We start from the raw sequence: 6,000 nt of genomic DNA, 5'->3' as shown, positions 1-6,000 counted from the left end.
TTGATTGTACATCTTATGTTTAAAAAAATCGATTTCAACTTAGAACGTCTTAAGATTTCGTTGTAAATACTAGAATTTTACATACTCAATTTATAGTTTATAAAATGATTATTTTAAAATAAATTCAAAATAATTAAAAAAGGACAAAACATAATTAAATGATTAATTTAATTAATTATTATAATAATTAAATCTTAATTAATTAAAGATAATGGTCAAGAAAAATAAATAAAATGATTTGAAATAAATGTTGTATTTATTTTATCTCAAATTAATTTTGATAAAATCAAAGGGATTAAAATAAATAATTTAAAATAAATATTGCATATATTTTATCTCAAATAAATTATTTATTAAACCCTAAAAATATAAAATAAAATAGTAAAATAAATGTCATATTCATTAAAAATATTTTATATATTTTATATATAAAAAAAATAAAGTCAAATAAATGAAAGAAAAATCAATTTCAAACAAAATCTTAGGCTGAAAATGTAACGTGATCCTGTTTGGCCGAAATCCAAAAGAATTGATGCACCAGACCTTGCAGTTGCTAGATGAGCGCTGAATTTTCATCAAACGCTTAGAAGCCAACTGCGTCGCCCGTTGCAAAGGCGAAAGACGCATTCACGAAGCAGTGGATCATCAATCAGTCACTCCAACGTCGTCTCATCTAATGTGGACGGAATGCTTGAGCGCTGACGGAACACGGACGAAACATTTAGTGTTGCGTGTGCCCAAAAACATCATTGTTTTGGCCCTCCCTCGACACTCAAATGCAGAAGCTCGAAACGACATCGTTTCACCCTTCGTCTTCCTCGCGAGGACGAACAAATAATCATTGACAACCATCTTTGATTTTTTAAAGATGGAACTTTGTCGTTTCTCCACCTTTTGACTTCGTTCAAAAAGTGAAATGATCACCCTAATTCGGTGATCATTTCTCCTATACTTAAGCGTATCATTGTTCCTATATCGGTAACTGACCGGAGAATAGTCAAAATACCATCAATGGTTGTTTGACTTATTCCGATCATTTGTTTCACAAACCGACTTCGAGAGGCTATAAATAGTCTCCCCTGAAGGTAAGAGAATCACTCGCAAGCCCTCAATCAAGCTCTGAAAAAAAATTGTCATTAAAGCTTCAAGCTTTTTCTAGAATTTTGGAAATTTTGTGCAAGGCCTTAAGGCTCTAATTCAGGCATTCAATAAGCTTTTCTAAGAGCTAATGAGTGTTCTCTAACTCCATGTAAGCTTCCAATCACAATCTATTTTGAATTACCATTTTGAATTGAAATTTTTATATTTCAGTTTTAACAATTTTGTATACTTTTTGGTTATTCGATTTCTTGATCGGAAAACGATCCTAAGATCATTTATGAGCTTTTTGTTGAAGCCAAACCCGATCAACCACCTTAAATTAGAATCCCCTGATTCTGAATTTGAAAGTTTTCAAAATTGGGTTTTTTGTTATTAAGTTATTGCTCAAGAAGAACAACCTAGGAAGCTTCCCAACATGTTTATAATGATATTGAGAACATATTTGGATCACTTCAAATCCATCATAATCATGTTTGATCAAAAATTAAATTTTTTATAAAAAAATAAAAATTTCAGTTCGTGAATTGGTCAAAACGAAAAACCAATGTTCATATTTTGATTTCATTCAACCATATGAAGCATAATGAAGTTATTGACAAACTCCTTACTCTTCATTAAAATCTCAAAACCAAAATCACGTTTTTTTGTACCAAAATAGTTTGGTTTAAATAAAACCTCTTCCCGATCAAATGATACATCAGGAAAATGTTATAAATTATCTGGGATCTATTGAAAGCTTCTCATGCCCTTGGATCAAAGGATTCAGGCCTCAAACGAAAATATCAAAACTTGCAGTTTTGATGTTCTTGAGGACCGCAAAACATAGTCCAGGTTTAGCCTCGACCGAAGGGGTCTAATTGAGGACTCCAACGCCCCGACCGAGAATCTCTAAACCTTGACCGAAGGGGTCTGACCGAGGACTCTAGCACCCAGGACCGAGTGTTCTTCGTACCAAAGACTAAGGAAAGTCAACACAAGGCTAACCTAGTTATGAGAATTCCTAAACTTCGATCGAGGTACTCCAACACCCCGGTCGAGGAACTCTAGCGCCCCGATCGAGAATCCCCGAACCTTGACCAAAGGGGTTCCGCACCTGACCGAGAGTTTTAGCCTCGAACCAATGAAAATCACACATAGGACCGAGAACACCGGTCTTAGAGTTTGTTTGGTTCCACTTTTTAATTTTCAAAATGATTTTTTTTAAAACCCAAACCATTTTCTAAAAATCTGAAAAAATATAAAATGATTTCAAAATATTTTTAGAATATTTTCATAAAAAATATTTTGACAAGGCCTGTTTGAGATTTATTTTTAAACCCTGATGCCTTTAAAACTAATATTCTTTAGGTACATTTCTCTTTAATCACCCCACGATCCCCACCAAAGTAGCCTAGTGGTAAGAGTCGGCTTAAAAGACCAAAAGGTCCGAGTTCGATTCCATCTGAATGCGCTTTGAGTTTAAGCAGGGAACCATGAATGTGGTGTGTCATACTAGTTCTCTTTTAATTCCAAAAAAAATATTTCTCTTCAATCAACATCATCAGCTATAGGTACCAACATTTAAATATTATTGTTACAATTTTGAATATACGAAAATTTGTGCATGTTTAGGACCAGAATAATAATTGGTTAAATAAAATGTTATACAACCAATTTTCGAAAAACCAAAATTTTATAAAGTAGAGACCGTTTTTAAACTATCTTTCCCGAATATCATTAAACTATCAAAAAGAGACTCTAGTCAAAAATACGTTTGTATACGTATAAATTTTATTGATTTTTAACTAAAATTAATTGACGACTCTATATCAAATAAATAATCTCGTAAATTAATTATTTCTAATTAAATTAAATACATATTTCTAAAAATCAAATTTTAATTTGATTATTTCAATAAAGTATTATTTGAAATTTAATCATAAATTAATTTTAAAAAATCAGAACATATTTATAAAATTTTAAAAATGATATTTTATTTAAAAAGATTTTAACACGTAAATCGATGTTAAAATTTAACCTCAAGATTTTTCTGAGAATACGAGTGATAACTCCCTAAATTCAAACAAATTTATATGTTAAAAGAATTAATTAAAAACTACATAAAAAATGAATTATTTTGTTATTTTGTTATCACTTATATGTTTAAAATTAGTATAAACAAATGCTAATTAGATTGAATGAATACATTACTTCCAATATTTTTACATAAGATTCAGGTCCTTTATGATTTTAATTATTTTGTTTTACTTCTTGATGAATGTTGATGTACTTTCAAATTTTGTTTCAAAAGATAATTATTAAATAAAATAAATCAATAGAGCTTGAACTCGGGTACTATTAAATACCCCAAACAAACTATTGGGCCACCTCAGCTCAAACTTAAAAATATTCATGAAAATATCTAATAATTTATTAGTCTCATTATTATAAAAAGTTCATATTTACTATGATTTCTAGAGACGGGACATTATAATCTCTCCAACTTAGTCATGTGACGTTTTTGTTGCGATTTCATTCGTAGTCTCAGTCTCCCTCGGTTAGAACTCTAGAAGTGACTCACGTGTCACTTTGTTCCTGTAGGATTCAAGAGATGTTCCTTCGTGACACTTTGTTCTTACCACCTAGTCGGCTCTGACACTACCTATAATACCCCTAACCCGAGTAGCGTTACACGTGAGAAAATAGATTATAAATACATTCGAGCAAACTATTAGACCACAATACTCAGGAAGGTATCAATATTCAATAGTCTATTAGACTCACTTTTATAAGAATAATATAGTTACCGTGATTTTTCGATCGATGTCGAATATCAAAATTCAGATAAAATATAATTTAATAATAATGCAATTTAAAAGTTTTATCTAATAGATAAAAAAAATAATATAATGTTCGTTTCCAATTAACAACTTGTGTTGTTGAAATAAAGAGACACATGTGATAGTTTTAACTTCATATCCACGATGCCTTACCTTTGAAGACTTAATTACAATAAATATTTGGAATTGAAATTATAACTCCAATGAAATTGAATACTTGTAATTTTTCAATTTTGGTTCCACCCTTCTTACCTTATAATATTATAATAACAATTTTTATCTTTATTATAAAGATTGTGGTCGGATAAGTTTGTCCACATCACAACTAGTTCTAGTTAAAATTGTAAATATTTGTTTAATTTCTTACAAAGTTATAGATTTCTCAAATGAGACTAAATTGTCATATTTACTTTTTTTTCCCACTTATTTCACTATATTTAATTTAAATTAAGAAGTTAAATATCCAATTCACTTGGTTTGAATGACTTGATCATGTTTTTATAGAGCAAATGACAATTTTGTAATCAATATTATTTAAATAAATCAAGCTGCAACCCAACAAGCTATTTCTTAAGTAGAAATGTATTATTGAGTCATACATTTATGTCCACATCTTGAAGGGGATAGTAGACACAGTTATCTTCTAGTTAAAATGTATATATTGGTTCTTTTGGTACATCATTTTTTTAAAGAGAAAACAATTATAATTTCATATATCATAATAGAACGATTTGAAAATATGGTATAATATATTGAATACCGTCGAATAAATTGGATATTACAAAGAGATGTGACTAAACAATAAATAGTTTATTTGGATTGAGCAAAGTTGTATATTATTTAGAATAAGTATCATTTGACTCTATTGTGTTAAATTACATTATTAAGGTGCTGATAAACAATAGTATTAATTGATGCATATATGAAGCATGGATCTTAAGACAATTGAATCTAGACTACTTGATTTTGATTTGACATATTGCATGTCTACAAATTAAATATTTGATAGTCACATGCATTAAAAGTATTAAAAGCTAATGAAACTATTAATAGGGACAAGTCAAAAGCTAGTATTAATTGAGAAGATGGCAAAAGAATGCATGGTAAGATGTCAAAAGTAAGAATTAAAGCTCAATACGATGCTTCGAGAGGTAAAATGTAAGAGTCGTGTTTTTCAATTCTTATTAAGAACGTCTCACATGGCGAATTAGTTAATTAATTTCTAATTATTTTGTTACTTTCATTTGTAATTCAATTAGATTAGTTTAATAATACAATTTTCAGTTTCAAGCCAAAAATAGGTGAAGAATATATAATAGCTTAGAAGTGTCCATCAACATTGTGACAAAGGCATTGGGATGAAGAAGAAGCATTCATGTATTAGGTTACCTGTCATTCCCCATTCAACTGCAATCTGCATCCATGTTTTTATGTACCCTCTTTTTTCTCACACACACACACACCTTTTAGGGTTCTTGAAGAAAGCTACAATCCCTACAAGTTAAAAAAACATCCATATAATTACATTAAGGTGGCCTACCAAGGACATGTAAAATTATACAAGAAACCTCATTGATACATTTGATGTATATACTCGAACTAATCAATCTTGATTGTCGTTAATTAATCATACGGTAAAAATGGCAAAACTATTTGTATGTGAAATCGTTGTTATACATAATTTCTAAAAAAACAAATTAGAACAAACTAAAATAAACAAATTAGAACAAACAAATTCATTTTTAAATTGAATATGTTGATTAACTAGTTTCAATGTATGGGTCATATTGTAATTTTTTTATAAAATGACATAAATCGTGTGCTACGATACGAGACAACTAGAGATATGTCAAAATTTGTTGGCATTTATGGAACATGTCACATTGTCATATGATTCTTGGTTTTGAAAAACTTACAAGATGGGTAATGGAATCCCATGTTGGACATAGGGACAAGGGTGGGAGAATGTTTCCAAATAGATTTTTCCAAGCATTGATGCACAATACATTATAATGTCTAATTCTCTTCAATTAGAATATACATCGAGTCGAGTCAAATAGTCATATTCTCACCTAAAATA

This window comes from Impatiens glandulifera, chromosome 7, assembly GCF_907164915.1.
Source record: "Impatiens glandulifera chromosome 7, dImpGla2.1, whole genome shotgun sequence".
NCBI lineage: Eukaryota > Viridiplantae > Streptophyta > Magnoliopsida > Ericales > Balsaminaceae > Impatiens > Impatiens glandulifera.
This window is presented reverse-complemented; position numbering follows the sequence as displayed.